This window comes from Engraulis encrasicolus, chromosome 16 (genome assembly GCF_034702125.1).
Source record: "Engraulis encrasicolus isolate BLACKSEA-1 chromosome 16, IST_EnEncr_1.0, whole genome shotgun sequence".
Taxonomy (NCBI): Eukaryota; Metazoa; Chordata; class Actinopteri; order Clupeiformes; family Engraulidae; genus Engraulis; species Engraulis encrasicolus.
Genome location: NC_085872.1, coordinates 50,126,132 through 50,139,076, shown reverse-complemented (window position 1 = coordinate 50,139,076; position 12,945 = coordinate 50,126,132).

Below are 12,945 nucleotides of genomic sequence, written 5' to 3'. Positions count from 1 at the left end.
GATCGCACAGTTTTGCGGAGAGTGTGTTACAGTTTTTCTCCATTGGTTTGGCTCATTTTTAGAAACTGAGATGTCATTCTCAAAACATGGACAAATCCCAAAACGAATTTGCAGTTCCTCACAACAGAATGACATTTATCATTGCTTTCATCAAATTTCAAATGCGTTTGTACATGTCTCAATCATTTAGTACATCCTTGCAAATGGCTATGTACAAGTATCCTACAGTTAACACAATCAGCTTACATTTAGTAGAATTTTCAAATGAATGTACCTTGCTGATCTATCCCAATTGGTTGATTCTCAGTGTAACGGTTGTCCTGAAAACATGTCAGCACATTTTCTTCATATAAGTCATCAATGAACGTGTGAATGTCCCATGTGATCATGACGAATCATATGACTGCAACCAGATAATGGTTGAATTACAGTTTTTCTCTATTGGTTTGGCTCATTTCTTGAAACTGAGATGACATTCCTATAACCATTGGGTCATTTGGCCAAACATTCTTACACTTCTGCACAACAGTTCAGATAACTAGCAAAATGTCATATACCTCCCAAAACACCTCATTCTTGCATCAGCACTAAACCGTCTCACATATAAATAGTCAGTACCATCAAAATGGCATAGATCCTTCTCAATTGCTTTGGCTCATTTGCATTCATTTAGTCCTTCTGTCAAAATAAACTGGATGGTTCAGCATAACTACATGGATCCTCATCACTCGCTCATATCACCACAAAAACAGTTTACCCATGTGTCAAAACTAAATTTCTTCCCCACATATATCATCAGTACCCCCAAAATACATTGTCCCTTTGCCATTGTGTAAGCACTGCCAGTCAAAATGGTTAGGTGTTTTATCTACATTCAGCTAACAGATTTCGACTATGTATAAAAATGAAAAAGTGAGTGAAACCATTGAAGTTTGACAACCCAGATAATTTACCAAGGACATTTATCAGTAACTTTCTTTACTGTAAATTTATATACTGTACAGAAAGTAATGCCCATATATCACAGGTTTCTCATGGGTTTGGCTCATTTCTCAAAACAGAGATAACATTCTAAAAATAACATGGACAAATGCAAAGTAACTAGCAATTGTTCAAAACAGAATGTCGTTTAAAAAAGTGTCATGAAATTAGCCAAATAACAGAGGAAACTGTAGTATACACGGTTGTAAAATGATTTTCTACTAACTAGTAAAGTTACAATACCATCTGACCTGTTGGAACACTGTCATGAATTTACTATGTAATGAAATTCTTAAAATATGATGTCCTTGACTGTTTTGGGAATTGCGAAGACCACTTTGCATAATATGATGACTTTCACAATGAAATAATGCTGATGTGTTTTGGAGAAGGCAACCATTACACTGAGAATTGTCTAATTCGTTTAGATAAGCAAGGTCAATTTATTTGGAAAATGTGCTAAATGTATGCTGAATGTGTCAACTGAAGGGTATTTGTACATATCCATCTGCAGAGATGTACTAAACATTTGAGACATGTACAAAGCTTTTGATATCTGATGAAAGCAATGAAAAATGCCATTCTGTTTTAGGAAATTGCAAGTTGGTTTGGGGATTTGTCCGTGTTGTTTTGAGAATGTCATCTCAGTTTCGAGAAATTAGCCAAACCAATCGAGAAAAAACTGTAACGTGTGAATCTCCCATGCCATGTGACCATAACGACTCATGTGAATGTAACCTGGCAATTGATAGATGGATAAATACCAGTGCATGTGGACTACTGCTTCACTTCCCTCAAGAATTTTGTGGTGAAAGAAGCTCCTCTCCATGGAACGAAGATGCAGAGATACAGCACTCAACAGGCATTGGAAATGATCCACACACGCACACACACACACTCTGTGTCTTAAGTGACAGCTGTGAGCTGCTAACAGCCACATTTCCACAACAAAAGGAGTGTCCGCAGGGGGTCCAAAGGGTCAAATGACCCTCTTGTGGGGCTTTTAGGTAAAAAGGTCAATTGACCCCTCCGTGGTAGTTCTAGTGTTAAATGAATGAAATGGAATACAAAAAAAAAAGATTGTGTACATGATTAAATCTGGAGGAAATATTGCTACTAATATGTATCATTGCTTATGCTCTGAAGTAAATAGTTGTCATGCATTCAAAACTTTCACAATGAATTACAAACTACAGGATAATGACAACATTATTTCCCAGAATGTTGTCATATTTCATTTGAAATGGGAAATATGTAACCAACAAATTTACTAATATTAGGGGAACTTTGTGGGAACCAACACAGTATAAACAAAGTTGGGGGAACATCAGGAGCACCAGAGCTATAATGTAACCAGCAAGGTTATGGGAACGATGAGGGAACAAACATGACAAGCCATAAAGGTACGGTAAGAGACACTGAGGGAATGGAATGGGAACACACATATATCATTCTGGGAACGAAAATTAAACTTTCCTGGCAACCAAGTGAGAACCTGTGGGTTTTTTTCTTATTACTGTTAGACAAGCACTTTGGGTCCGGTGAGTTTCTGCAGATTTCTTTATTATACTGCTCCATTTTTATATGGAACAGGGCAACATCCCAGCGATAGAACACCATTCTCGCTGATCTTCCAAGGTAGAATGCACGCTCGGCTGTGTCATCTCAGAGCCTTTATACTGTGAGCACACCCAGCCTGGCCCTGCCAGGCCCTTTACAGATGCAAATTAGCTCACTCACACCTCAACCCACAGACAGCCTTTAACACAACTGGAACTCTGAAGATACAGTCACAGATCTATACATATAGTCATATACACATATCTCAATATTCCTGCATATACATGTACATATAATAATCTGCATATGAATCATATAAGATAAAATTTAACCACATAAACTCCCCCTCAAAAAGACTCACAAGGGTTAAATTTTTTTAATCTTATATGCCTTCAATCTTCAATCTTCAAATTTCAAATTTCAATTCTTAAATCTTCAAATTTCAATTCTTAAATCATTGGCGAAAACCTTACATCTTGCAAAAAACCCCATTCTGCCAATTTAAGGGAAAAACAAGACGTGAAGGGAAAATTCCAACGATGGCTTCATTTCAATATGACAGCCCTGCATGTTCAGTTAAGAATTGATTTAACATGACTTTGTAACCATTCTGCATTAAAATTTTAACTGGGTACTGTAGGCCATCTGCAACCCTTAACCGTGTTACAGTGTTACACATTACATTATGGTTTATGTATCTATGATTAACCCATGATTCTGTTGACCATTCTACATTGTCTTGAGTTACACTAAATATTTGATTAGTTATATGTCTCTTCGCTAATTGCTTATCAATTTACTGCCTTCAGACTACCAGGAATATCCAATCATATCATTTCACAAATACATTGCACACACTTTGTCAGCCTATCAATGAATATGAAATATCACACTGTTTTCCACTCAGCTATTGCCGTGATTTGACCTCTAATGAATTATTCTGTTGTTATCTGATTCATGTTTACATTGCCAAATAATCAATTTGTGTAAGGGTAAGAATCTGACATTCCGTACATTAACTCTGAATGATATGGCAATTTGTCTAGCTCTGTGTCAGAACTTATTCAACTTTCTCATCATAACATTCCTAACTGATTCATCGTGCTCATTTTAAAGTTCAAACACAGTTACACAATTTCATTCACGGATACTGTATGTCCATTTCTTGCTTCTGTCAATGCTCCATCCTCCATGGCTCAGTCGCTCGGAGTCTATTGTTCTCTGTGATGTATGCAATTTGGCTTGCTGTTGCTTGTTGTGTCTTTTATCATCAAGATGTTAATGACCGTTAATCCTTTCTTAGCTCCTTTCGAGGTTGAACTTTTGTGTTCCCAAGTGTTGTGCTTCGGTTGCTTTCATGTGTAAGGATTTCTGAAGTCCTTTGAAATGTATGCATTGTCTGATGTTGTGTTCCTTCGTTTCCACCCCCATTTCGACAGTAGATGTGCCCAGTCTATTTGATGCTTTGTTAATTCACTTTGCATCCATCCTAGTTTTCCTCAGGTGTGAAATTTCTTCCTTTGTTGACTTGAACCCCCGATTCAGCCCACGGGTGTTGTTCTGTTGTGGTCTTCTTGATTAGCTTTCAGTTGTAAATGACTTGCTGTCCGCTTGGTGGGTTTTCCAGCCCTGGTCTCCAGTGTGTCTGGCCTCCTGTTCTGGTCTGACTCCCATCGTGTCCTCTAACTCCTTCTCAGCTGCCTGCCGTCCCGTCCTCTTGTTTCGCTGGACGACTGTCTCCTCCCTGGGGTTGACCTCTGTCACTCTGTCACGCTACCTGTGGACACATAAGCAACAACGGCAGAATCAATTCTTTTGGATAGACTTTCTCAATTTCACACTCTTATTCATTAGCAAAACTCAGACACACACAATCTAACTAGTACACTCAAATTAATCACACAATTCATTCTCTAAACAATTTTAATTCCTGTCTAATCTACTAACACTTTTATCATCAATCTAAACAATTTGTTCTCTATTCTCTTGTCAAATTCTATAGCAATTTTCTTAAATCTCTCCTTTAACTTACCTCATGAAATATGAAAACCTCTTTCAATTACAAATCTCAAATTTCTTCAATTTTTTTTCTCTAAATCCTGTAAATTTTTCACTTTTCTTTTCCAATTTTCTAATCTTCTATTTTTTCTTTCCATGTTTTAATCAACCTATGCACAACCTATGCACCCCCCTTTTTTCATTTTTGTAGCCTAGCTACAAATATTGAAAACTCCAATTGTAACTCCCAATTCTCCAGCCTTCTCACTGGACTATGGTTCATTTGATTTCTCTTTCAGCGGTTGGAAACAGACCCATTGTTAGTTTCAGTGGGGAAACATCAGTATGTTAATTTAGATGTTAGTTGGGGTTAATTGGTGTTAGATATGTTTCATAGCTTCATGCAAAAAGATGACATGCACTAGGGCGTTTCCAACTGCTGTACTTATGAATGTTTTTAAAACACATTTACTCTGTCAATCGGTCTCGTCCAGTCAGTCATTGCTTGCATGAATTGATTCGATTGAAATGATTCCAACCCCTTTTCTTTTGCAAACACACCCCTGTATTTCCAAAATGTTTCCCCATTGTTCACTACCATATCTCCCCAATCAAATTTGTTTCCTTTTTTAAGTTGCCGAAGTTTCCTGCACCATTCAGATTTTTATTTTAATTTTTCACCAATTATATCAGATCAACTTTTCCCTTGCAAGTCTTGTTCACTCTTGTGGATCTCTCATTCCACACCTCTGCCAGATTAACCATTTACATGCCAATTCAGGACTTTTTTCCCTGCCCCCTCTGTCTGCTTGCATAACTTATTAGTTCAAACTGGTTCACCTCCTGGAGCCCCCTTCACACCACTTCTGTGACTTCTTCCAGTTAATCAGGGTTTTCAATCAACATTGTGGCCATTCAATATTCAATTGCAAACCCCTCTTCCCTGGGGGAAGCTCTTCCGCTCTTAGCTAAAATGTCAACTTGTCTTCACCAGTCTCTTCTCCACTCTTACAGATAAATATCCGGTAATTCCAAATACTCCATTGAGCAATTAAAATTGTACTTCATACATTCAATCTCACTCACTTTCATATTTGCATTCCATTTTCTAAACCAAATTTCTCTCAGCCACCTATTCCACACATTCTCTCCATACAATTTCTATGCTATTGATTGATGTCCAAATGCCATTACACTCCTCTAGTTCCTGATATCTTTAAACTTGGCATACCTAATACAACCATACACAGAAATATCCATCTCTCTCTGCCGACACACCACAGTCATTCCTCACTCTTTCACTCTTGGCATTTGACCCACTCTCATACATACAAGCTTCTTATCTCAGACCATTATCTAACATGTTAACCTATTAGACAATAAGTACTTTGAATTTTGAGCCTTGTATCCTGAATTTGTGCTGCCTAATGCACCTCTATGCTACCCATGAAATTTTACAGTATTTTGCTTTATCACTCCAAATGTTCTCTCACCTTAAATCTAAATCCACCAAATGTTGCTACGCCCATTATCAATGTGTCACTAGCCTATTTGATCTTTTCTTCTTGCCAAGGAATGCTGACTCTGTTAATTACCTTTGTTTACACTGGTGCATTGACCATAGCCTTGAAGCTGGCTTTTCTCTCTCCTCTCAGCAGACAAACACTTCCACCCTTTGTTCATCGCAGCCCATTATCATAATCCTATTTAGGCAAAGACCTTCCTGTCTTCTTCATTCACTCCATGCTAAATTGTTTGTTTACTTTGAGCTGTTTCAGTCCCTCCTTTTCTTTGAAATGTTTCACAGCCAACTTAAAAAGATTAAGAACCACTTCAGACCAGTGATAACACCAAGTGCCCACAGGGCCCAGCCAGTCTGGGAGTTCACCCCCACAGCCTTTGAAATCACACTGGGTCTCCACACTCTAGGCTATCAACCACTCCTAGCCCTCTGGTCATCAATGTATTGCAAATATATGTTAAGCATTCTCAACTTCCAGTTGCCAGCACATTAACATCCATTGCTTTCTTTAATTCTTCAAGATCAGACATGTTAATGTTTTCCTTCCAGACCGTCGGCACCTCTCCTTGACATACTCCATTTACATCTTAAAACACTCAACCCCCTCTATGTTGGGGCAGAGCAGCTCTCTGTCACCAAGCCAAGTACCCTTAATTTTCAGCGACTTCTGTTCTCCATGTCTCTCCTTTTTTATTTTATTTTATTTTATTTTCTCTTTTTCCTCCAAAAAAAATATTCCATTCCATTCCGCTCTTCTCAAATGAAAATTTAAAAGCTAGTTCCGGCTTCCAACTTCTAAATAGTCACTTCAGCTTCCATCTCTCTCCCCATTGCCATGGTAATTAACCCCTAGTGGCCAAACAGAGTACCACACATCCACAGAAATTTACCTTTTCTCCTCGTATGTTAAAATACCTTTATCAGTTCACATGCATGTATTTTCACCCCAATTCAAATTTCTGCATAGCAATTCTAACTTCCACACTTCCTGCTAGCCTATATGATTTCACATTCAACCCAGTCAAAGCTTATTGAACAGATGTCATACAGCCGCAACCACCAACCAATTTTCTCGCCATGTAGTCACTCTGTTAGCTCCCACTCTTTAGTTACCTTGTTGCTCCACTTCATTCCTTCTTCCATTATTATTCTATGTCTCAAAGTAGGCTATCTTCCTATCTTGCTATGTATATTATACACTGAAATAATTCCAGCCAACACACTCTATATGGCCTCTCAGCCCTTTGCTTTTCATCCCTACCTGACCTATTCCTTCTACACTCGATATCTCCATCCAAAAGAAATAATTCTTTCTTTCCATCTATTTTCACACTTTCAAAAACCTTTTAATTCTCTGTATTTTCTTCTCCTCTTTCAATCCAATCATTACCTACAAGCCAATCAATGTTTTCTCTCTTTTTTTTTCTTTCTTTCTTTCTCTTTTTCTTTTCTTCTCTCTGATATCACACCCTATCCAGAGACACACAAAATCACACACACACACACACATTCTGTGGATCCACACACACACACACACTGGCATACTCACTCTCTATTTCTCTCTCTCTCTCTTTATGCCCAAATTCACATACAGCAAAAATTATTAACTTCCACTATTAAAATTACACCAGAGGTTTGATCCATAGATTAAAATTATTTTTCATCTTCCGACGGGGAAAAAGCTAAACATCTTCACCTAGTATTTAAATTTGTCCATACAATTATTCCTCTGCTCCTTGAGTAATACCACACACACACAGTAGGCCTACACTTTCACACTGAGATCTCTCTTCCATGGATTCGTGCCTGTCCTATATCAATAATTATATTACATAAGATCATCCGAAACCATTACTATCAGCGCTTCATTCGGGCCCGATTCTCACAAAAATACGACTGCCCATCATACGTCTTTTGGATTACGGACCACCTATCGCAACTCTCCCTCACCCAAAGAAACAATATTTTGCTGATCGTCCCATTCATATCCAAAAATGAGCCTGTCCAACCTAAAACCTTGAAATCGACCACCTACACAGCTGTACGCTCGCGGTTCATATTGTACACCGCTTCTGAATAGGCCACATAAAAGTGTGCAGTGTCCCCCGTTTGTATAATACTCAAACACTCCCTCCATTCTTGGTAATATGCATGGATCATCCATTTTTGGTTTCTTTTATGGTTTCCCCCAACCTCATCATTTCAAACAACTGTACATTTCAGCTTAACTTCCCACTTCCTTAGCTAAACATAATACAAATATTTGAAAATAAATTTAACGTTATTGGAATCTACTCACCGGGCCCAGAGTGCAATCCAACTTTTTGCCGTCGGCAGGCAGGTCTTTGATGAACTTCTTCCAGTAGGTTTCCTTCCGCTTCTTACTTGGCCAAGTTTTTTGAGATGGTTGGTCCTTCCTGGAATTAGTCCCATCTTTCCCTGTCTGCAGCTCCATCATCATCCCACTTCTGACACCATTAAATGGTGGGTTTTTTTTCTCTATTACTGTCCAGACAAGCACTTTGGGTCCGGTGGAGTTTTCTGCAGATATCTTTATTATACTGCTCATTTATAATTTGGAACAGGGCCATCCCACGCGATAGAACACCATTCTCGCTGATCTTCCAAGGTAGGAGAATGCGTCGCTAGCGGCCTGTGTCCTCTCAGCGCATTTATACTGTGAGCACACCCAGCCTCGTGGCCTGCCAGGCCCTTTACCAGATGGCTAATTAGCTCACTCACACCTCAACCACAGACAGCCTTTAACACAACTGGAACTCTGTAGATACAGTCACAGATATATACATATAGTCATATACACATATCCTCAATATTCCTGCATAGACATGTACATATTAATAATCTGACATATGAATCATATAAGATAAAATTTTAATCACATAAACTGAAGCAGAACCAAAATGACGTATCCGAAAAAAGAGTATCCAGAACCCGAACCGGAACCAATGGCTGCTTGGTGTTTTACTGTAACCAAAGCGGAACGTTTTTAAAGTGGTAGATTTTTTGTTTGGTAATAACCCCAACTTTTAGAGAACCAAAAGTCCCAAACGTTCTCTTTACGTTCTCTTGTTACTATGGGGTGGGTTTGCTTGTCGCACCGCCTGATCCTCCCTGTCCCGCAGCATCAATGACCAATCAGACCTTGGCAGCTTTGAATTTCCTCGGACGACAGACGTGATGGGCAAGTTGTGGTTTTAGACCGCCGAGCTGTATAAGCCCAACGAACAAAAGCTTTTGGGGGACTGACAGTCATCTCCAGAGGAAGCTGTTGATCTTTCTTTCCAAAGCTTCCACCGCGGTCAAGGGGACCTCATATTACAAGCAGTGGCCACAAGAGCCTTGGTAGGATTGCCGTTGCTGGTAAACCCCCAGGCCCTTTGTACTTCCCTGGTAGACCATCCTCTCCAGGGCTTGCAGCCACTCCCTCTGCCGGGCTGCCTCCCTTACACTTGTGTGTGTGTCCTTTACACAAAAACTTCTGGGGCCCGGCAACATCCAACACACCCTCATACACTCCTGTTAACTGCTGCCCCTTGTGTTAAAAAGACACTAACACAAGCAAAACACGACATGCACGAAAAAACAGACACACAGCCACAGACACAGACACAGACACAGACCGACAACACACACACACACACACACACACACACACCACACACAGCACCAACACAACACAGACACAGATCACGAGACACAGACACACACGACACACACGGCACTACGCAAATCGCACGCACACAGACACAGAACAACAGACACACACACACACTCACCGACACACAACACACACACACACACACAACCTGTGGAACAGCCTCCATGTGACTGCACCTTACCTGCCGCTCGGCCAGATCTCCCTAACCAATAACTGCTATGTGACTTTTGCACCTCCAACTATGCCGATATTTTATGTTGTTTATTATGTATTCGTATTCCTTCCCCTATATGTTAAATGTTATTGTTATTTATTACTCTATAATTGAAGATGGCGTCAGCAGTTTGTCCTTATGAGGGGCAGATGTGTATAACACAGTGTTATTCACATATAACAAGTGTACGTATGTGTGGTATAATGTGTCCTTTCTAATTTTTTTCAGGTGGGATGGGCTGATGAGGAAGCAGGTAAGTACATCTTTGGAACCATTTTAATCAAGTTATTCAGAATAACAGGCAATTATAAATAACTTATAAAGTATTAGTAACACTTTAATAAATATTGAACTCATAATTGACAAGACATTGTTCATTAGGAGTTCATTATTAACTAAGTGTTACTAAATTACTCATTTGTAAGTGATTTATAGTCGCCTGTTATTCTAAAGTGTTACTAGGGTCTGGACGGTTTTTGGACAAAATGAGCATCCACACGGTTTTCTGGGTATGAATAAATTGACATCACGGTTTTTCCTGCTAACGTTTTTTTTTTTTGATAAGGGCGGTGCGATATTCCCCCTCCACATCTTAATCTTTCAGAGACGAAAAAACAAGTCCGACAGGCGGACAAACAGCATGCGTCCGTCTATGTCCCGTTCCTGAAACCTTTTTTCTGGCCCAAACGCCCCCTTGGCCTCCTGCAAAACCTGTCAAGGCAATTTATCAATAAGCCTACCATGTTACTGTATAAGGCCTGGAATTTCGAAAAACGTACCATAGGATTGTCACAGTGTAGTTGGGGCAAGTTACTGAAAAACTGTAATGCATTGCTGATTAATACATGTTACTGGTCTTTCTAAAATAATCCCTTACACTACATTTAGCAATTTGGGGACCTAAGGCGTTAGCTAGGGGGGGCCATCTGCGGCCCATCCCCCATATCACTTTTTTTTTAAACATTAAAATTCCTCTAAGTTGTTTTTCTTTTTTTTTTTTTTTTTTTTTTTTAATCACGATTTTTATTTAAAAAGAAAAAAAAAATAATTACAAAACATGAAAAAACAGGCAAACTTGGATTACAACCCTTTCTGGACAGATTTCAATGAATAGGGCTTGATTTGCAATTTTGCATTACATTAAATAAACTACCCTACTAACAATTTTTTAGTTCTATGAAGGTTCCTGGAACACAAGCCCCTTGGTTCCAGTTTAGTTCTGGGTACGTCCCCAGAGAGTCATGTTTAGTTATTTTTCCGTTTCCTCCACTTGGTTGGCAGGAAAGTTTAATTTTCGTTCCTAGAATGTTATATGTGTAGGTTCCCATTCCGTTCCCTTATTGTTCTCTCTCAACCGTCACTTTATTCCTGTTCATGTCATGTTTGTTCCCTTGCCGTTCCCATATGGTTACCTTAACCTTGTTGGCTTGCATATTTGGTTCCTTAGACATTACTCCTGATGTTTCCCCGACATTGTTTATTATTGTGAATGTGTTTTTGGTCCTGCCCCACTATCTCTCACCATATTTGAGGCAGGCCACTGATCATGGTACTTAAGCACCTCCCATCCGCCACCATGACTGAAACACCCTGCGCCTGGCATCAGATTGCCACACTGCTCTCTTTAAATAATGTGTAGAAAATTGCTGAAAACATGTATATGTTGTGTATTGTATATGTCAGATCTAATTGCTGTATTGTACCACAAATTGTGAGAGAAATATCAGCTGAGCATGTATGAACACAATCTAGGTGGGGTTTAAGTACCAAAATATTTTTCCTTAATGAAGTTAAAAGACAGCCATACCATCTACATCAAGTGCACAATGGCGCAAGCAATGTAACATGTGCTGTTACTGACTAGCTCACGAAGCAAGGCACAAGATGTAGCTAACAAATGCCATAAGCCAAAAGCGCTATTAGTTTGCTTGCAAAGCAGGTAAAGATGCGCTATGCTGTGCCATGCTGACCAGCCAACAGGCAGCAGGCAGGCAGGCAGAGCAACAGGCAAATGACTAATAAAGCACTCTGACAGTTCCAGGTTTATATAGAGGCTCAAGAGAACCATGTGACCAGATTGATTAGGAGTTTTTTCAGGTGCAAGCAATTGAATCATGACATACCAGCCCTAAGTAATTAGGTTTGGCCAGGCGCTGATGGACAGATTGGTTGTTGAGGGGCCTGCTTGTTTACCGGCAAAGGTTGTGTAACCAAGTTCTCAAGTATTTCTTTCACTCAACCGACATCTTTTGTGTGATGTTGTGTGCACAGCCAAAACCTTTGAATCAACCCAACCAAGTTAAGTTAAATGAATGAAATGGAATTAAAAAATAGATTCGTTGTACATGATAAAAATCGGGAGGAAATACTGTTACTAATATGTAGACGTATATGATTTAATCGGGTGGACAAGTCATCATTGCTTATGCTCCTGAACAAACACAGTATAAACAAAGTTGGGGGAACATCAGGAGCACACGTCTAGGGAACCAGACAAGAACCCAGAACTATAATGTAACCATCAAGGGTTTATGGGAACCATATGGGAACGATGAGGGAACAAATCATGAATGAAAGTCAATAAAGGTACGGTGAGGAGAGAACGGCGAGGGAATGAGAATGGGAACCACACATATATCGATTTCTGGGAACTTAAATTAAAACTTTTCCTGGCAAACCCAGTGGAGAACCAAAACAGAACCAAAAATTACGTATCCGAAAACGTATCCAGAACCGAACCGGAACCAATGTCTGCTTGGTTTTTTACTGTAACCAAAGGGAACGTTTCTAAGTGGTAAATTTGTTGGTTTGGTAATAACCCCAACCTTTAGAGAAACCAAAAGTCAAACGTTCTCTTTACGTTTCTGTGTTTTACTAGGGTCCTCTCCTCTCCTTCTCCCTCTCTTCACCTCACCCTCCTCCACACTCCTCTTCCTCCACCTCTCCTCTCCTCCATCCTCTCCTCTCCTCGTCCAGCTCCTCCCCTCCACC